Source organism: Centruroides sculpturatus, unplaced genomic scaffold (assembly GCF_000671375.1).
Source record: "Centruroides sculpturatus isolate CEXI.00-Female unplaced genomic scaffold, Cexi_2.0 scaffold133, whole genome shotgun sequence".
Taxonomy (NCBI): domain Eukaryota; kingdom Metazoa; phylum Arthropoda; class Arachnida; order Scorpiones; family Buthidae; genus Centruroides; species Centruroides sculpturatus.
Genome location: NW_019384319.1, coordinates 44,230 through 67,151, shown reverse-complemented (window position 1 = coordinate 67,151; position 22,922 = coordinate 44,230). Strand labels below are relative to the sequence as shown.

The window sequence follows — 22,922 nt, the reverse complement described above, 5'->3', positions numbered from 1 at the left end:
TCAATTAGAAATAAACTTTTAATATATTTTATAAATTTATAACAGAGTAAAGAGAATATTGCACTATTTAAATTATATATATTAAAATAAAAATATAACAAATTGATACTATAACTGTAAAGCTCCATCCCAAAACTAGTTACGTCCATTTTAGTAATTTTTCAGGAGACCCAAAAAATCTGTGGGGCTCGGGTGGGGCTTTAAACTTCTTGTCATTGTAATTGTTAAGACTTTTTCTCGGAAGCAATAGCCTATAATACAACTATTGCATTAATAAACACATAAAATTGCACCAAAACAACAAAATGCAATGTAATTTTGGATAATGAATGCAGAAAATTTATTTTAATCTTGTTAAAATTTTACATGACGTTCGAATATTTCATAAAATACATGGCAAAGAATAATTTTCGAATTTCTTCGTAAATTTCAATTTTCATTAAAATTCTTGATTTAAAAAGGAATATATTCAATGTCGTGTCTAAATAATTCATTTTTATACGATTTTTTAATTAATTTTACTAGTTACCATTAATCATATCTTTAAAATCGACGATTTTCTTTTCAATTCATATCTTAATAACGAAAAAAATCACTCGAGAAAACAGGAATATATGGAATTCTTTAGGAATTTTTGTCCACAGAATGAGATTTACATTCTCGGGATATATTGAAATTATGCAAAACTATTCTAAACATTAAAAAAAAAAAAATGCTTATAGTACTTCCTATTAAAAATATTTAACTTTATTTTTCTATTAAAATGTTAAATATATGTTAATTTTACACAATTAATAGCTTAAATTTATAGGCCTATAAGATGAAATAAATAGCTTTATTTAACATCTTGAACTTTAAACTCGTCTAATTTTTTAAAGTTTTCATCAAAAATAAAGCCAATTATCGATGTTGTGAAATAACTTTCTTAAACTATTTAAAATAAGATAATCGCATCTTAAAAACGATGCCCATTAATCATTAAACACTCATTAAAAATTCGCTTCTAACTTTACACTAAATCTCATCAATATATATTGTAATAATTTCGTTAATAAAAGACAAAATACATATATTAATATTGTTTTAAACGTTTAAATTTAATTTCCAATTGAGAAAATTACGAAATGATTCGTATACGTGAAGATATTTTGTCGAAATTGATAAAGATCTTAAAAAAATTTTTTTAACTATAAATAATGAGCCAACGTGCGAAGGATCCTAATAAAAATTTATTGTAATTTTGTGTATTTTTATACAAAAATTTCGGCAAGAAATGCGCCCATCATTGCGTATGGCATTAGAAGGTCGTCGTCGAGAAACGGTTCATTACTGTCAAAGTTAACACTCACAAACAAAACAGGGCTACATATCACTCCAACAGTATATAATAACAGTGAATGACATCTACTTGTCTTTGGTGGGGTCTATATATCCCAACAGAAAATAAGAGATACACGACACTAGTTTCCATCCGACTATCTCGTCTTGTCACCAACAATTTTTTATGTATAATTTAATAATATTCTCAATATATTCTATTATTTAGAAAATATTAAATATTTAAATTATTTTAAATTAAATTACTATTCTATTTATAAATACATTTAACTAATTTACTTAACTACTTCCTATCAAGTAAACGGTACAATATAAAAATTATCTAATTAACAAATTAAATGTTTAATTATTTAGAACAAAATATTAATTTTAAAAGATTTCTTTATTTAAAAATATATGGAAAATAAAGGCGAAGAATTAAAAGTTTAACATGTAATAATTTTTAAAAAATGTATAGAACAATTACCGTTTATAATTTAATACTTTTTAGCTATATTCTGAATTAAAAAAGTGTAATCGAATCACCCAAATTATTGAAATTATATTAATATTAATATATTAAATTTTAATTTTATTATAAATTATATTTATTTGAAAATTTTACGACTCGACAAGACTTTAAGATTATAAGAATTTCACAAACTGCTAAAAACACGAGCCAAAATATGCAAAATTTATTCATCTTATCATTAAATATTTTTTAAAATAAACGAATAAAAACTTCATTTTTCCATTTATCATTTTAGTTTTTAAATTAATACGTAAATAAATAACAATTTAGATAATATTACGAATAATTAAACGAATCTTATGGAAATTATAAATTTATATTTTCTATTTTATAAATTGAATCATTTCTGTTTAGCAATACGTTTTCAAATTAACCCAATATAAAATTACTTGGACTAAGGACGAAAAAAGTGACAAGAAGTATCAAGAGTTTATCTAATTGGAGTAACATCTTGACTGGAGGAGGATGAAATTTAATAAGTTTCGATTTAAAATGTTTACGTCCAGACGACCGAACAGGCACACTAAAGTTCCTCTCATTCACTGTATAATAATGGAATAAATTTGATTAATTGCAATTACTAAATTACCGATTAAAAACGATTAACAAATTAAGAAATAAATATCGTAAATCTTACCGTAAACATTGTTTACGGTAAGATTTTTATGCTTTCTACGTTATTTGTTTATTAAGAAAATCAATCTCAGATTATTATACGAACGTAAGATTAAAATTAATCGTTTCTAAATTAGCAGTCCCTACAGAACACTGAATAAATGTCATCCGGTTACTTGGATAAGGAGCGATATCAGGAGAGGGGGAAAAAAAACAAAAAATATAATAATTTAGTTACAGTCAAACCTTTGAACAACGGCCACTGACGAGAACATAAAAAATGGTCATCGTTTGGAGGTGGTCGGAAGTTACTTTACATACATTTTTGTAATAAAAAAATACCTGAAAAAAATGACAGCTGTTTAGAGGTGGCCTTAAATAGAGGTTCGATCGCCGTTTAGAGGTGGCCATTATTGGAGGTTATAAATTAGATACCACATAAGAATAATCGATTCCATAACTGCTACACTACAATAATTATTCCTTCTTTTTATTAAAGAAGAATATATTAAAAATTTCTAAAACAATTAGCATTAACGTTAAATTAAAATTTATGGAGGAAAAATAATTTCTTGGTTATATAAAATACATCCAAGACTGAAATAAAATTAAATAATCCTTATAAATTGTGAAGACGATATAAAAATTGCAGAAAAAAATTTGAAGTTTATGCCAAGATTTTTAAAAATATACTTTACAGGCAAAAAGTAACTGTTGTGACGTTTTTCCCATAGTATAAGTAGACCATAACTCAATTAACCAATTGAAATCAACACAAGTGAATGCAATATTAATAAATAAATATTCGTAGTAATGTATTAGAATGCTGTAAACGGTTTATTAAACATAGAACATCCGATTTAAAAAAGCTGTTTTAAATTTTATCAGAGAAACCACCATCTACTTTAATGAATTTAACTAACTTCTACATCATTCTTCATGTAGAAATAATGATATTAATCGATTTTACATTTATTTATATTATAGAAGATGAATGAGAATACAGAAAAGACAGATAAGCAGCATAATAAATTTACATACAAATGTAAAGGGGAGGAAAAAGTTCACTACATGTTTAACGTTGGAATATGCTTGATTTTTTTAAACAATTTTAAATTCGAAAATTAAATTTTAATGAAGAAATCTAAATATATAAAACTATTTATTTTATATTAAAAGCATCACATTTTCCTCACTGTTGTTTCTGATAATTTATTCCAATCTTCAAGGTCGTTGTTGTGGTGCTGTAATTACAAAAATCTTCAGAAAATTAGTTAATTGAAATCAAAATCCGAAAGTGAATTTGATGTAATTAATGGAGATATTTTCATTTGAATATTTATTTGAATCTTGTTGTTTCAATCCTTAGGGCAAACACGAAGACAAATTGAGATGCTACAAGACTCCTACGTGCAAAAAAGCTTAGTCCATTTGCCAAAATAACTGCTTCTACACAATATTTTGAAGGTTTTTAATATAAAAAGTTTTATTTCTTCACGGTATATTCGAAAAAAAAATTTATAAAAAATTTAAAATTTTTCCCTTTTTTCTATAGCATCATTAAACATCAATTATCATATTTTTTAAGGAAATAATTAATCTTATTTTTTTCTTAAAATTAATTAAAAGAAGTGTATACAACAGCTAGAAGCACAAGTATCAAATTTAACATCAGAAGCATGTTTTTTTCCCCCTTTTCTTTTCTTCTCTCCTCTCTCAACTTAATATTCAAACTTTCTTGTTAAAAACACAAACATGATTTTTAACAACGTAAAAATTAATTAAATAAAATGAAAAAAAGATGTTATACAAAATCAAAACTTTTGTAAAATGTACGATAATCATCAGAGAGAAGATTACACCATCGAGAATCAGTCATAAATCAAAGAGACAAACATAAATGTAAAGGGTATGTTTGAATAAAGCACGTGTCTGAGAAATAATTACTGNAGTTGTCACAATACATTAAATGTAACGACGTAAATTAGTAGCCATAATTTTATTATGCACAGCAAAAGTTATACTTTTTAATACATGGTAAAGCTATTCGCTACACAAAAGAAAACTATAAAAATTTTATTAGCTATAAAACACCATTTTTATTATGAAAATTCTTACCCAAAAAAATAAGAAAAAAAATACGGATTTGGTCGCTAACAATTAAAGAATTTAGTAACATTTTTATGAATAATTATTTGTTTTAAAAAGTTATAATTATTTTGTAACTTGCGAGGGATAAATATGATCATCGTTATTCTATTCACGTTCTATAAGACAGAAATCAGTAATAAAAAAAAATAAAACTAGATGAAATTTCAGCTGATGAAAGGACATAAAGCATCATATGATAAATGCAAAGTATAAGCAATTATAGTTAGCGTGATATCTGCAATTCAGTAAAGTGTAATTTCTAAAATTGCAAATTTATATTAAATATTGTCATTACAGAGTGTCAAATGTCTTATTTATCATTGTTTGCTTTACTATATTATTATCTATGCAAGTTAGAATGTTTATTTTTACAACAATACATTCTTAATGGCTGAAAAATAAAAATAGCTTCAAAACTACGATCAATGCCAGAAAACAAATTACACTTTTCTTTTCATCACAATAAAAAAAAAATAAAAGAATTACATATATAATAATTTATGTGCCTTCTTTTAAGAACAGGTTTCATTAATTATGTTGATGTATGACTTAATTTTTATTATTATTATTATTTTTTTAAATAACAATTCATAAATATTCAACAAAAGTTTTCGGTTATTAGTTGACTTTAACTATCTCTCGTGTATCAACCACTAATGGACATTCTGATAATGGAGACAAGCGATGTTTAACAAGCAATAGACAGTAATAAAGTACATAGAAAAGTCGTTTTGACAAACATTAAGCTTTTTTATTGGTTACATGCAAGTATCTGAACAAGGAATTTAGGGGTCATTTCGCAAATGGCCGTTTTAAGCAATTCAAAGTATTCTTTGGCACATCGTATTATTTTTATGTTTTTAATATTAAGGTGTGTTCTTTTATTTTTTTCTTTTTGCTTTTAGGCAACGGTCGAAGTAGCAACGCTTCTCATTCTCTACGTAATTATTTTTATGTTTCCCCCATTTGATAAGCAAAATTTGCATGCAACGAAACGTGTTGACTTTAATAGCTCTTGTGGCATTAACACAATGATGCTGTCCACTTGAACATAGGTTGTATTTAATAACAGTTGATTGAACGTTAGGTTGTGTAATAAAAGCAATTTCTATTAATATTCTGGATATAATTTTGTCAAGTAATTTGAAAATTGGCTGCGAAAGTGTCTTGATAAAGTGCGATAGGTTTGTATGAAGTGCTTTGTAGTCATTATGTTATATGAACTGTTAAGTTGTGCGTTAGATTCAATGGCAGCCATTTTAACAAGAGTGGTTTGAAAGCTAAGGAAAAACGATATAAAGTTTAAAGTAACTTGCAAACTTTTCTATATAATTGGAAAAAAATTCGATTACTTCAGCCATTCAAAGTAAACAAAATTGATTTCAAGTTTTATGTCTTCTATCTTTCTTATTATGTTTACTTTTCTTTATTTCTTTCTTATTTATTGACAGATTTACTGTATAAATATAGTTAGTAAATTCAGAGTCACGTAAAAAGAATTTATATGTCTAAACAAATAGAAAAATATAGACAGAACAGCAACAAACGGAACTTCTCTCAAGTTTCCTTAGAAAAATCATGTATACTTGCTAAAAAAATAAACTTCAACTAATTATTATTACTTTATATGATGTAAAGACACGACACTATCGAAATTAAAACTTAAATAGAAAAAATATATATATATTTGAAAATAGTGAATGGAGTTAGTTATTCCCAAGGCATAAAATTGAAACAGAAGCGTGTGACCTCATATCTACATTCGGGGCATTGATTGTGTATGTTTGCATGGCAAGCTCTGAGGCAGTTGATACTTAATAAAACAGATTTTATAGGCCATTAGAAAACTCGTTCTGAACAGCTTACCGAAGGTGAAATGGCCTCATAAACTAGGATTTGTTGGTGCGCCGTAGCCGACTGTTTCATCTTCTCTTCCTAAATTAATGCCACAGATTGTATTTAAAATGAACCTTGTTTGGGGGCTTTTCGTACAATGTTTAGTTATAAAGATGGGCTAATTTACAGACATTTTTCTCAGCGGTGTTTGTTACAAAATAAAATCTCTTATGTCAACAACTACTTACATTTAAGGCGCTTAAGTGTACTATGTGGTATATATATCACAATAAACTGAATCTTGGGGGAAAGATATTAAAGACCGTAATGATTAACTCTCTTTGGAAATTGGTGTCATTGTAACAAACCATGTAAAGAAAACCTTATAATCCGTTCTTATTGAATCGCAGATTTACAGTTTGTTTAATATCGGCCGTTGCTTTTGTAAGTTGCCAAAGGCAATTTATGCAATCTGCATGAATGCTTAATTTCTCTAATTTTAATCAAGGTATTCGATTGTTCGCTAACTTATCGGCAATCGATCGATTAATTAAATTTTGCTTCAAAATCCCGCATTCAACGTCTCTTTCAGGGATTTTACACTAATCTGTAGATTTATTCGAAAATAAATCGTTATACCGGGAATTGGATTGTAGTAGAAAATGTAAGCAGTTATTCTTGAAAGATTTTTGAAAAGAGGAAAATTAAATCGGGAATATAAAACTGACAGACAGAGATCCCAATGTATGGATGTCCCCATTTATGACTGAAAAATGGATTTGGTTATTGTCTCGACACAATAAAATTATCGAATATTTTTTCTTGGTTTCAGGAAATGGTCGGTATAAAGATCTATTCGTTATATTTTATTGAAGACTGATATCATTCTTTTACTGATTCGTTATTGTGGAATTTTTATCGTAGTTCATACGAGTTCAACATAGAATTGTTGAAAATAAATTCTCTTTTTATCGATTTGATTTTTTATATCCAATAATTACGTTAACCCGCAGTTAATTAATTAATTTTTTACGAAAAACTACAACATATGGGTACAATAATAAAAGCTACGAATGAATGAACATAAATTATAACAGGAGGATCATATTTTAGTTTAAATCGCTTACAAATCCATATAAATGAGAAAGTAATCTTCAATTCTGTATATAAATTATTAGTTACGTATGAGAAAATTTTGTTCAATTTATAGTTTAAAAATATTTGTTTATGAAGATATATTTAAGGAATTAATTCCTCGCTAACTGGAGTGTAATAAAAGTTATTCACGCCTTAATAATTTATGTCTTTAAATAATTTTCTATATATGAATTAATGATGCCATAAACCCTTATTGAAAGAGATTCATTCATATCGTAGCTTGACTGAGTGAAGATAATTACAGATATGGTAACAGGCAATTCCAAATAGTGTACAGAAAGTATTGCACCAACAAGCTGAGAGGAACAGATGTTTCCTCTCTCATCCTATTGTTGGCAGTAACAGTTGATACTGGACATTCATCTGGCTTAGAATCGCAACTGTCATTATCTATCTGATACTAATGTCGTGTTCATCTTCTTCTTTAGCTAATTGTAATGTCGGATACTATTACTCCTGACAAAAACTATGTTATCTCTTACTAAAGTGTTGCTCGTATAATATTACTTGACACTTACAGGTAGAATAAAGAAAAATTTATATTATTATTTTTATAACATCCATTTTAAAAATTGACTATAAGTTTTAATTTTATTTCGAAAATAATTTGTTAAATAAACAAAATTAACTAACTTATAAATATGAAAGGACCGTTTACCATCCAACAATTAAGAATATAAAAAAAATTTTTTTTTGTATTAAAACAATGTTAACGTCTAATTCAATTAATGTCACAAGTTTATAATTAGATCAGGGTAAAGTACAAATGGATTATAAAAGATAGAATTTTAAAAATCAAGTCTCTCTTCTTTACATTTTAGAATGGCAGAAAAAGTACGGCACACGTTTGTACTTAAGAATTTTTAATCTGATGAATAATGTCCTTACTACAAGATTAGTACAATGTTTTAGGGGAAAAAAACTTATTGATATTGCTTCTAGTAAGTTTATTGCTCTTGTGTCACATAAAAACTTGGTAGAAATATTTATGGAAATTATTCAGAATTTTTAGATAAGAGAATTCTTCCTATCCCGGAGTTAAAAATCGCAAGGGGATCTTCTAAACTCTAATAAAATTATTCTATTGGTAAGTAAAGTTTTTCCTTGTTATTCGAAATGCCATTTTAGAAATACGAGGTCTTCTTCTCTGCCAAAAGAAACTCATTTCTTTCTTTCCAATGAAACTTTTATCTAGGATAACTCATTGCATATAAATTAGTCCATATGGCACACTATCTTAGAGGGAAGCTGCAACTGCTCCCAAATTTTTATCTCTATTTGTGTATAAACTATAGAAATTACGATATGTATATGAGTAAAATAATTTTGGGCTTCATGATAACATAGTGTAAAAAATAATTGAATAAAAGTTAAAAGAAAAAAAAGTCGCCGGTTTAAAATATTTTTTACGCAATAATCCCCAAGGAAAACATTTCAAAGACAACGACAACTGTGAAATTACATTAAGTGATTAAGTTAATAGAATTAAAAACAATAGAACAATAAAAAGCTTTCAAAAATATAAAATTACGATCTCCTCTTAGGTATCGAATTTTCCACGTTTGGTTGTTTCTTCAAAGCTATAAAACTTGCCGTAAAATAAGCTATTAAGATATTTTTTAAAAGTCGAGCGTGTAGAAGCATAGATTAGTTTTTTTCGAGTAAGAAAAATTCGCTGTAAATTTCACTCGTGTTTTATACATTACTATAAAAAAAGCACGAAGATATGTCAAGCATGGCAATAATATTAAAGTGGCGTTGCTTATCGTAACATTATACAGACTGTTTCGTAACGAATTCATCCTTATAAATGTATAAAGTTAAAATATATAAACGTTTGCGATCAATCAGCAGCGTACTGAGAGTGAGGGCGCTGCTGCTGCAGAGTTCATTCTTAGTAATGTACAGTACATGCACTGCCCTCAATAGTAAAGCAACGCCACCTATATCAATTACAAAAACGTAAAACGATTTAAACTTGAAAAATGATCATTTAAAAATTAAAAAAATAAAATAAAATATTCTAAATTCAAATATTTATATATACGTTTATAAACGAATGTTATAACGAATTACCCTTCTTTTAAAACAATAATTAATTTTCCGCTTTCAAATCTTCAGATTTTATCTTTATTTGCCATAAAGCTTACAAGTATAGTAGAGGTAATTTGTCTCTCTCCAATCCCAGCAGACGTTACAGAGGCAGTACAAGGTCACTCCCAAGCACGTGCTGTTTGGTCGTAGATGTCTTTGGCGACAGTCACGCCAGAGTAAATGAGAATGAACGAGATGTCCGGACGAAGCAAAGTTCCACTTTACGGCGGTGTTGGCCAACTAGAAGTTTTATGGATGACAAAGAAATGAATGGTGTAAATCAAGCAAAGAAACTCTTGCTTGGCTGATCTAATCAATTATTTAGAAATGAAATTCCGGACTAGACAACTCGAGATGACTCTAATGAATATTTTTTTTTCCGTCCTTTTCCTCTCTGCTTTTACACACGAGACTTCTATTGGAATGCAATTGAGTTAAGAATTTTCAGTACAAATTAAAGCTTACCATTAAATTAAATTCTGTGATTTTATAGAAAATTCAGCAAAAATTAAATAAAAAAGATAATGTAATTAAGCCTTACTTTCTTGTTATTAAAATATTTATTAAAATTTACTCTTAAATTTTTAATAATTAAAAAGACTAAAATTCGATCAATACTACTGTTTGTTCACTTGTACTGTAAACAAAATTTATAAATTGAAATATTCATAAACACTATAGGATATAAATTAAAGCTGATATTTGATCACATTTCAAATCAGTGTGTTATATTATCGCAGATATTTCCTCAACATAAGACATATTGTCGAAAAGCAAACTGAATTATCACATGTGGCAATTGTAGGGTAAATGTCTTGGGACATAGAGTAGTTGGGAAGACAACGGTTCGTATAAATCATACCAGATGCAATAAGATGGTAAGTAATTACTGTCGCTCACCCTCGGGTATCGTTACCCAACGTTGTTTTTCTAGTGTACTGTTGATGTTTTAGTTTGATGAAGTCGGTGTTAATTCTCCAGAGAACGATAAAGAAAAGTTTATCGAGACATAGTGTAACGATACCACCAGGACAGTACCACCAATGTCTCTTTTTCAAACAAAGCAGATGGAAAAAATGTCTTTTGTCAACATGTAATTTTTTTTAACTTCATTTTTAACATGAACAGAATTAGGTGTTCTCTTTATTTCTTTGCTTGTCTGTCCTTCATTGTACATCAAAAGCCATCTATTCTGTTCTCAGTTAGGAATTAATTACACCACTGACATCCAAAGAATGACGAAACAAAACAAAGTTCCTGGATTGTGTGAGATACTAAACTTTTTCATAGGAAATTTCTCACATTCTTTTTCGACATCATGACCCACGTAATAATGAAATAAAATCAAACTGAAATTTTCGACAAAGACAGACAGGGTGTTAAAAAAAAACATTTTAAACATTACAGTTCTTTTAAGATCGAATTTTCTTTCATTTTATGAGCGGTAAATTCCAAAGCGTAAAAATATAAAAACTTCTTTAGTCGATCTATCATTTCTTCCAGCAGAAAACTCAAAAGTGACGTCATTCCTTGTGAAAATGTCACCGTGAAAATTTTTGATACGTCAAACTAGGCAGGTTCTACAGAAATTCCTTACGAATTATTCTCTGAACCAATAATCTAAGATATATTGCACTTTAATAAAATAACGTAGCTACTGTTTTAGTTGCAATATTAAGATTTTTTCCTTATATAAACCTAAGATTAAATTTGGCTAAAGTTAAAGCATAAGAACAAAATACAATTTTAAACTGAAACTTATTTGCAATATATAAATATATAAGCGCATGTGTAAGGATTATAAATAAATTAAATAATAAAATATTTAAAGAAATTCTATATAAGAATATAAAGAAAGTAAAGTTATAATTAAAATGAAAATTATTTTTATTGATATTCTATTTGATAGCTTTCATCTTGAATTGTTCAATATATACAAATAAAAAAATAACAGTAATTTATTTTTTCAATCAATAAAAACCTTGATTTGGATAGAAAATATTGATTGTAATTATCTTTATTCATATTTAGATTTATTCCTAAATATATTACAAATTAAAAAACTATTTTTAAAATAATTTTAATGTAATACGTCTTTCATTATAAAATTAAAGCATATTTTTATAAATAATAAATAGTAAAATTAATATATTAAATTGATTCAACTTTAATATTTTATTTAATAACACAGATTTTTGTTACATTAATGTTATTATTTATACAATTATTTTAATTCACAAGAGGATACTGCAGCTTTAATCTGTATAAGAAGGAAAAAAATCAATAGTAACTTGGTATCAAGAAAGAGATGAAAACTCCTTCTTTCAGGGGCATTTAAGGGCCATGTGACTTTCCTGACTCGAATGAAGACTAAAGCTATCCAAATCGTAACAATTCTTTTCTTTATTTTTAATGTAAGAGAAACTCTTCAACTAATTTTTAAAACAATTTTTTTTATATTGACACTACAATTTTGAATATAAAACAATTCAATTAATAAACTTGATTTTTATCAGTTTTATGTTCAATTAACGCCAATAAATATAAAAAAATTAACCTCTATAAAATTAATAAGTCTGATATATCATATAATAATAAACTCAAATTTTAAAGGAAGCTTTCTGTAAAATGACTCTGCTTGAACGATACAAGCACTATTTGAAAATTAGAAATTGCTTCTGTCTCTCCGAATCACATTCAGGTTATATTATCCTTAGTTCATTCATCCATAAGTTTGATTAGAAAGAGGAGAAAGCAATTTTAAACATCTATTCTAGTCCATATTCTATTTGTAATAAACGTCTACAACCTCAAAAAATCTATTTTATTAAAGAAATGGCGATATTAAGTTTGCATATCTATTTTTTAAAAAACATTTTTTAATAATTAATTATTAAATATTTTTTCTAAAAAGTAGAAAAAAATTGAGGTAGAATAAGTTACACAAATGGAATCGCCAAGTCATTAAAACAATCGACAATACGATTTTACTGCGGCACATTTTTCAGATTCCGGAAGTGATAACATAAAACTTTAAACACATTTTTCAAGTTGAAAAATCAAAAAATTTTATTAGATATTTCGATTTGTTTTTCATTAAAATTCATTTGGTTACGTGTTTTATTATAAATTTATGATCATTCGTTATTCGTGCCGTACAATATAATAAAGTTTTCTAATTAATTCAAAGTATTAAAATATATTTTAATTTTTCTAAATAGTTTCTATCAAAGTATTTTTTTAAATGTATTTAGCAATTTCAACATTATTTTATTTTTTTAAATTATAAGTGTAGAACGTAACAAAAACAAGAATTTCTTTTGAAAATACTTACTACATTTTCGAAATTTCTCGAGATTTTTCAATTTTCAATTTTTACTTTTAGTTTTTACCTTATATATATATATTGCTACTAATTGGATAAATGTGTGAACTTTCTCAACTATGTACTTTTATAAGCACTAATAAGATCAGATCTTTACAATTGAGGACGAATCCCATTGAACTTTGGTATTCCCTAGTAGCATTATACAGTAAAGCAATTAAATTTGATTTTTTTTTTTTTTTTGGTTCGTTAGCAAAATAATATTTTCTTTTGTTCAAACTAAAAATAATAATAAAATAAACACAATGAATATGATAATCAAATAATAAAAAACCCATTTCACCATCGAACATAATAAAATTTCCTTTTTTTTACATATTAAATCAGAAAGAAATGGTATTACAAATGTTTTCCCTTTTCCCTCTAAAAAATCCAACTGTTGATTTCAAAAATTTTATCAAATTCAAATTTTAAATTAATCAATAGTTGATTTTTTTTAAACTCTGGAAATACATATAAATGCAATTAGATTTGTTATGACGACTCCGATTGATTAATTCTAACCAATCAGCCGTAAGCAAAAGTTAAATTAAAACTAGGAAAAAAATCATTCATGCTTACTTTGTTAAATTCCAATAAAATTTATAAATACCAAAATTCCATTAAACATTTCTCATTTGCGTATGTAAATACACGCGGTTTAATGAAATTCGTTTAATTGGACGATTTAAAATTAAACTCGAGCACGATTGGTTAAATTCAAATTTAAAACCGACCAATAGTAAGCACCGGACGAATGATGTTTCTAAAATGATAAATAACGTTCTTACGTTACAGTTACATTTTTCATAATATAAGAGCAATGCAGGAATGATAAATTATATTAATTTCATAAAGAATTTAACCATGCCGAACATTTTTATTATTTAAAGATCATAGAAAACATTTATATCCAATTACGTAAGTCCCATATTAATCACAGGCCATTAATTATTCGTTTCTTATTTGTGTTTAATTGTCCGATACAGTACACGTTAGGCAATTATTTTTTTATGGTTGTCCATCTTGTTAATGACATTAATTAGAAAAAGTGTGTTTAATCAAAGAAATTTCATATGTAGAGTGAAGACTGCGCTAGTTTTTCCCCCTTCCATCTCTATGTTTTACTTCCTGTCTTTTATGTGATAGATGCGATTTGGAGTGATGTACAACTTCTTGTGTCAGGCATCCATTAATAGATTTCCTATCATTAATAGTGGGTCACAAAACATGTTTTTTTTTTACCTTCCAGATACAATATTGATAGTTTTACTGTTTTTCCCCCACAAAAAATAAAGATAAATTCCCTATCTTTTCGGGGTTTTGCAATCTCTTTAAGTGAGAATTGCACTCTCGATAATATTTGCAACTACTTCTACTGAAATTTGACCTACTTTCAGATACCTTTGCAACAGTTACAGCCTGTTCGAAATATTTTTAAAGTGATCAAGTCAAATATTTGTGAGCTTTTAGTAGAGATTTTAAAATTCGATATTGTTTCTAAAAGGATTTGCAATATAAATATTAATTTCGAACTCGGCCAAACAGATTAGTTAGTTAAATATCAGCTTTAACTTCTTGCAAAGAGATATGTAAAATGGCATAGAATCTTCCAGTGTCCCTTTTTTTTGCACGGAGGACATGAAATTCTTCAATCGATTTTTCATGAAAATTAGTATTAGAAATAATGAAAAAAGCTATTAAAATATTTATAAATTTGTTAATAAAGGAGGGATTAAACTCACGAAAATCGAAATAAGTTTTCGTTAGTTAAATTTGCATGACAAACTCGTTCTAGATATTAAATTCGTTTTAAAAAATGTAAATATTATCGATTTTTCAAATGTTAAGGAATATGAATAATTTGTAGTTGATAAATTTACAAGTTTTAATTGAATTTTTTTAACGAAAATTTCTTCTCTTTATTAATTTTTTGATACGATTACATTATAAAAAATATTTAAATTTTAAATAAAACTTGAGCATGATTCGTTAAATTCAAATTTAAAATCGACCAATAGCAAGCATCGCTCGAATGACGTTTTTAAAATGATAAATAATGATGAAGAATTTAACGAATAGTGCTCATTCTTAATCTAGGATTATTTACGAACATGAAAACAAGAAGTATAATTCATCTCTTTAAGTTATAGCAACGCAACACTTGGGTGATCTGTCTAGGGAAAATGCCTTCCGGGAGGTCTTTTTAAGGGTAACTGGCCCCTATCCAGGCGTTTCAGACGTGGAGAAAACCCAGAAAACTCCAAGTGGATAAGCCCGTCCTGGCGAGGCGCGAACCCAGGATCCGAACTCCCCGTGTTCAGGGAACGGAACCGCTTGACCACTGGTGCATCATTTATAAATATTAGATATTTTAATGTAACATAACTAACTAAATTTCACAAATTTTTATCCGTATTATGAACTTGAAGATTTCTTTGTTTAATAACTTAATTATTGCGATCTTTTAAGGATATGATCTTTAAAAAATGCAAATTTAATGCCATTTTTAATCTTTTCCGGATAGATCTGTCAATATAATTTAAATATTTCTACATTTCAACCGTTTTTATTCGTAACAATATTAAATATCTTCTATCTTACCATCTTCCACGATCAACATCGCTTGATCATGCAAAATAAATAAATTACAATTACTGTAATTAAAAAAAAACCTCTGATGCACTACAGTAGCCCCTCGTTATATCGTTCATTCGGATGTCTTCCAAATATAAAAGCGCTTTATCCAATAATGGATAGATACACGGATTATATTGCGCCATCTGATATATCGCTCACTTGGTTTGTCTCCTTGTATGCGCGATATAACGAGGGGCTACTGTAATAAAGAACAGCCATTTACTACCAAGATACTGTTAGAAACTCGACGAATTTAACCAATTTTAATACTCTCAATAATAAAACTAACAAGTAATAAAGTAATTACAGTTTACCTCATTTTTTTCCGAACTATAATTGAGGTCGCACTCAACAAAAAAGAAAGAAAGAAAAGAATAAGGAAAAAAAACCTTATGAAAAGTTTTTCTCCATTTATAAAACTGACTTACTCGGCGAATTTCATCATAACATCGCTATGTGAGTCAGGTGTAAGAACTACCGTTGGTTCTTATCGAAATAGCTCAGTCTCTCGCTATCACCATAGAAATCACTTTTACTGAACAATTTAGTCACCTTAGCAGATTTCTTTTCTTTTTTTTCTCCAGTAATACCCACATTCGATGCTAGAGGGTATACTGAATATAAGTTCTAGCAGGTGGCCTTATTCGCGTGTGACTCCCTAACTTCTGACTTTTTCCTCATCGATTTTTGTCGGCGATACAATTTTTGAACTTCTTTCACGCTGTCAAAATGTATTCAGGACACTTACGCGATTTTGGTCATCATCTCAATTTTACTACATTCTCTATAACATTTTACATACCATCTTTTTCTTAACTTTTCCTCTAAAATCTACCACCGTCGTTGATCATATTGTAAAAGTATATAAATTTTTTTCCTCGCTGTTTAAAAACTAGAGTAATAAAGTATTTCGCGTGTCCCCACACTGATTGACTTATATACAGGTCTTGGGACGTACTTATCAACTTTCTTGGAAGGAACTTAAATATTAAAAACCTTTACATCCTTGGAGGTTCCCAAAGGTCTCCTTATTTTTAGAAAACCTGCAGTAGGCGGATAAATTTTTCACAACCCCGCGAAAGAAACCATCAAGGTTATGATAAAATATATATATAGAGAGACATTCATATCCACTTTATGAAGTCAATGATTCTGTGAAAATGTTTTAGAAATAAACCAGACAAGTTAAGATGGTGGAGTGCGGCGAAACAAATTTGTGTAAGTTCTATCCTTTTTTTTTTTGTTGTTTTTTTCCTTAACGACAATACATGGAGTAGAAGAGAAATTAAAGAATCTAGCGATCTTCGCTAACAATTTTTGCGGATATTATTTCCAGTTTCCACTTAAGCCGTGGAGGTTATTGACCTGTTCCATCAAGCGTCCGATTTCTCTCGGATCAGCAATTGTCCAATGTGGAAGGACACGCCAAGCGTCAGCCACCGGAAAAAGAATGATGCATGAGGCAAAGCGCCTCACTAGGAAGAAAAAAATACTCAAGTACATACATACACAGAAAGACTATTTAGAAAGTAAAGTAACTTCGTGACTTTTCTATGTACGATGCATCAAAATAGAACTAATCTATCAACATCACAATAAGGAGGCGGAGGAAGAGCACGTGATGCAATTTTGACTAATGAACTACTTCGAATTTCAAATGTTAACCAATAAAAAAAAACACCGTATATAAATAATATAAATCTGTTCGCTAACATATTAAATCTGCTTTGGGTCGTTGCTAAAATCTTATAAATGCTAATAAACTACCGAATATGCTAATCGATGAAACGTATGAATGCAAAATTTCAAATTATCATAACAAAAAAAAAAAGTAAAAGGCAAAAAATTTACAGAGCATTAATCTTTTGTATTTTAATATGTTTATTAAAAGGAATGTTTTGATTATGTTAATTTAAACGTTCCTTTTTTAATGATTTAAATCAGCGTATGCTAATCACGTGGTCCCTATTCCTGTATGGAAATTGCATCAAATGTGATAAACGTGTACAAAAATTGTATAAAAATGTGATATGATTAAGAGTAATTAGTTTCTCTGTACGTATTTAATATATTTACGACATGCAGTCGGTGCATTTAGGTTATAGCTGTTTATAAAAATGTTCAATATAATTATGACGTCTTGTCACGTATTGTATATAACACATCAACATATTCAGATATGATCCCGTTTTCCCATAAGTAACGAATTCATTTAATGATTAATACATATATATATATATAGTAAATATAAAGTTAGCAAATAAGTTGCATGTAGTGTCAATCAAGTAGCATGTATAATAATGCGAACAGTTTCTCAAAAAATTGTCATTAAAATATTCATTTAACAGTAGTTGTAGGCTTTATATGGTACTAATATAATAAATAATTTTTGAATATTTAAATGCGATTTAAAGAGAAGTCATTCGAGTACAGTTGAACTAACGAATCATATAATTCAAGCGTGTCTATATGTAAAAATATTCAGATAAATTATAAACTTGATGGGCATGTAATTTGATAAGAAATATTCATAAATATTAGACATTTTATCAACAATAATCTGATTGGTTTCTTTAAATTATTAATAAATTATTTCCTTCATTCGAAACAAAAGCCATTTTTTTATTTTCTAGTTTATGTAATTATGTTTATTCAAAAGAATTAATAATAAAATAATAACATATCACTGACACAATTTTCTCAACAAACAACAATACAGCATAATTTGTTTACTCTATCAATAAAAATTTTTGACAGTTTATGATACTCATCAAATAACAAAAGAATGGAGAAAATATATTTAAAAAAATTACAAATAAACATTTTTCAACGCCCTACTAAATTTTCCGCTATTATCATCAAAGAATTCTTTCCAAGTTTGTTATTAAATAAAATTAAGTACAGCTGAAAACTATACTCCAATATATTTGCATTTGGAGTAGTTAATGATCAGTTCTGCCTTTGATGTTCTCTTTGTCCACTGAAGCTCATAATGACTCCATCTACTCCAAGAAAGTCGTATTTTCTGTACATTAACATTTTTTATTAATCTATTCAATTGTAAAATGCGAATTTATTTCAGAATTCTACCAGTTTTATTTTTTATAATTAAATTTTAAAAAAATCGCCATTTGAATAGGCGGAATGTTTCGATTTTGAGTAACTTCCTTACAAAGAAGAGAGAGAGAGAGAAAAAAAGAGAGAACTTATTCTTCTGTAAATCGATAAAATTTATTACGGAGGATTATTTATATTTACAAAATTATACACTTATTAGACATGGCACGCGTGCAAATTCACTCATTATCGCTAGTTTGGAAAGTTTTAATTACATATGTGGTTGACTTATTCTTTATCCTGAAAAGATTATTTCTCCTGCTTGTCTTAGTGTACTACGGAGAAGCATTATCACGAAGGGCGAGATAAGAATTCATTCTGCACGCCCAAACTAATGATAATCCCAAATGGAAGCATATGGAAGACGTAAGTTCTCGAGTTGGAACGACTTTCTACCTTGTGCTTAATTAGCTTTAGACAAGACTACAGATGTGGTAAATTATGGAGCTAAAACGAAACAATTTCCTAGAGAAATTAGTATAAACAAATCAAAACGCTAGAAGCGTTATCAATAATAAAACTCTCCCCCTCGGACATACCTTTAGAGAATTCGAGATGGAAAAATCAAAGTTTGTTTAAACAACTCCTCAAAAATTAAAGTAAGCGCAATAATTTTAAACGTTTAATTAACTTTCGACTTGATTAAAGATTAGAAAATTTAAAGACTATTAAAAAAAATGTATTAAATTCATTAAAATTAATAAAAAATATATATATAATCAAATTTTTATATTTATTTACGTTAAAGGTCCGAATTTAATCAGATAAAAACACATTGTTAATTATTCAATAAATAAGTAAAATTTTCTTAAAAAAGTAGAGATATTTTTACATATTTATGCACTTAAATTTCTTCTTCTTCCTTTTTTAAAGAAAATGCGATTAAATATCCAATTGAAATTGGGGATTGTGGTTTGAAAAACTATCTTGGTCCAGGTTTATCTTTATGTGATCTTTGCTGGTTAATTGCTTAACAATGGCTTACCTTTATCTTATATAGGGTTTGGAGTCGTAAATGTGTTCTTAAACACGATAGACAAACGCCAGACGCCTGCCGCAATAGCGAACCCTTCCAGACTAAGAGACGCCAGTAAGGCGTTTTTCCAAAAAGTCTCTTTCTCATTTCCCAGCTGCGCATGCTCTACAATTAATTGTGTCTATTTAGCGGAAATGACGTTATATCACCTTTGCTTTCTCAATAAATCTATCGCAGGAAATGACGTAGTATTCGCCAATGACGGCAGACGTCTTATCGATTTAAGGAAATTTATAAAATCATTTTGAAGCCAACGATTTGATTCGTTTATAACGTAATCATCTTTTTGATTTTTGTACTTCTTTTGTGACGTAAACTGTGTCGTCGGCGTAATTTGGACCCATTTATCAATATCCGGAAAATGGAAGGATTAATGCAAAATAGTTAATAGCAAAATTCTTTTTTATGAGTATTTTTTTATTTTTCCTCTGGTGAATTTTTAATTAGTCTTCACCAATTTTTAAAAAATTCTTATCGAAGTAAATTAAAGCTTGTTCTGTTTTAAATAATTAAGAAATATTTTTTTATATATCTTAATAATATAAAAAGCAAACAGAAAAAAATCGATAAATCGTTAGAAAAATGCGGAATTAAGAATAAGGATAACAGAAAAAATCCAAATTAATCAGACTTTTAAAAAGTCGTATGGATCTACGATAATAATAATAATAAAAAAATTCGCAAATATTGTCAGGTTTTTGGCAAAACTTCGCTTTTAATATCGCATATACTACGATAAAACATGCCAAATCTGGTTATTTGACTAGAAAAAAAAGGGAGTGAAAAAATAATAATCTGTCAAGAACATAATCTATCAAAATGTCTAAGAAAATGTTGTTAGGAAAGCAAAAAAAATAGCATTAAAAAAAAGGAGAGAAGATTACTCATCCTGATAAAAATGATTTTTATTGTACTAAATAGCCATTTATGCAGTTTATGCAGATTTTGAGTTTAAAATTATTAATATTGGGCGCTGCCAGTTCATATATCAAGCTACTACTAACCACTATACATTTGTAGCCTTATTCAATGATTAAGATGACTCAATTAAACAGCAGCCAGCTTAAGGAACATCTTACAGGTGACAATATTGCGAAATTCCCTACGCTGTCAGGATTCCCCCAACGATTAGCCATTAAACACCTCAGGTATTCCCCATTTGGTTCTATTTCCCTCCCTATTGACGTCATTTTGCCTCTCAGATCTTCGACTTAGTTTGAGATCGTAGATACTAAAGGGATTTCCGGAGGAAGTGTTTCTGAAGAGATTAATAACCTCTACTTCACTAACATTCTACCTCCAATTGCTTCCGATCGTCATCACTCACACTGTATGACACCGCTTTTGTACTCTGATTGCTTAAAACAGTAAATCCTTCTGAAATATGGAGAAAAAAAATCATTTGCTTTCTTATTTTTTCATCCATACGAATCGAATTTTTCTTAATGTTTATTATATGCTTAATTTATTACACGTGTATTGATTTATTACGCGCAATTTTCTACAGAAACTAATTAATATACTGATAATCAATTAAGTGCTTTCCTTTTACTAGAATTTACTGAAAGGTTACTATAGATTAATATCTTTAGTTTTTTTTTATTTATTAGCTTCTATGCAATCTTCCAATATAAAAAATTAAAAGCGTAGAATTCGTAACTGTTTTAATAATTTAAAAGCATCAAAAATATACAAGTTGTTTCATCAATTTTTTAAAATTAAATAATAAATATTTTTCCTTATATTTTGTTTAATAAATCTTAATATTTTATGCAAAAAACTAAATAAAAATGTTATTATTTTCCCGCTATAACTTGCAGTTTTCTGCTATTTTTCATCGGATCTTTGATCTTTTTTTTTCATTTCGGGCTTGTGTCAGGACACGAAATTTAGCGAAAATAATAAATTAATACCACAAAAATAAACAATGCTTTGACGAAAACGTAGTAAAAAAAACTTAATCTCCAGACTCTTGTATTTTTTCAGTTAGTTGGCAGATTTGTTTATTTATTTTTTAACCTTTTTTTCTTGAAAGTTGTAAGAATAATAATCACGACTTTGCGTATATTTTTGTTAATTTAATTAAACTAATTTTATAATTTAATTTTTAAAAAATATATTAAAAAGTTACGCATTTTAGAAAAAAAATTTAATTATTTTTATATTTTGTATTTTCTAAAATGTAGGTCAAGTATTTCTTAAGTCAGTAGTTTTGTAAGTCTTGTTTTAAAAAAATAAAAATAAGATAATGAAAAGAAAGAAACCAAGGAGAGCAAAAAGTAACTTTATAATTAGAAGTTATAGAAAAGAAAAGAATGTTAAATTATGAAGAAAAATTGATGAATATGTAATATCGAATGCTTGTTGTAAAGACTGAATAGTAAATCAAATGCGCTTAGATAAATTTATCATTAAACAGTACAAAAAAAGATCTTACTTTATGTAGATCCATATTTAAAAAATCACAAAGAAACCAAATAAATTAGAAATTTTTGTTACTACAAGTAATAAAAATTGCAAATTTACTTACAATTTTTATCTCAAAAATTGGAAACACAACGCTAAGTTAAACTGTTTCATATTAACCTGTATAAACCTTCCATTAATTCGTGAAATTATATGTATTATAACATAAATATACGGAAATTAGTATCTAAATCGACGTGTTAGAGTCTTGATATTGCTATCGATATTTATTTCTGTTCGATTTTATCCACTGTACTATACGTCGTCTCTCATTTATTGCATTGTTTAACGATTCACTCTGTAGCGGGAGGAGAAAAAATAAATCTACAAAGTGAAAACAAAAAGAAAGTTTGCGATAAAAATTCTGATTGAAATAAGAAAAAGAAAGCAAAGTCGAATAAAAAAAAGAAGAAGAAGAAAAGTTGAGAGAGAGAGAAGGAAAGAAGCATAAAACTCAAAATTTTGCAATTCCTCAAGATGTTCTGAAGTGTATTTCTTATTCTTTAACTATCTCTTAACTAAACGAAGTATTTTAAATTTGTAGACAGCCGAAAGTAAGAGAAAAAGCGTCCAATAAAGTATTCTTACGTTTTCAG

The 22,922-nt window shown here is 27.7% G+C and overlaps 1 protein-coding gene across 3 annotated transcripts in view; it reads right to left on the bottom strand.

Moving 5' to 3' along the window:
• LOC111624681 (myb-like protein P) overlaps nucleotides 1–19,926 on the bottom strand; it is a 93,807-nt gene extending 73,881 nt beyond the window's left edge. For all 3 annotated transcript variants that reach the window (XM_023367599.1, XM_023367592.1, XM_023367605.1), the window contains exon 1: nucleotides 19,810–19,926. The gene's annotated coding sequence lies outside the window, so the exon portion shown is untranslated. The remainder of the gene's footprint in view (nucleotides 1–19,809) is intronic.
• Nucleotides 19,927–22,922: the final 2,996 nt, after the last annotated feature.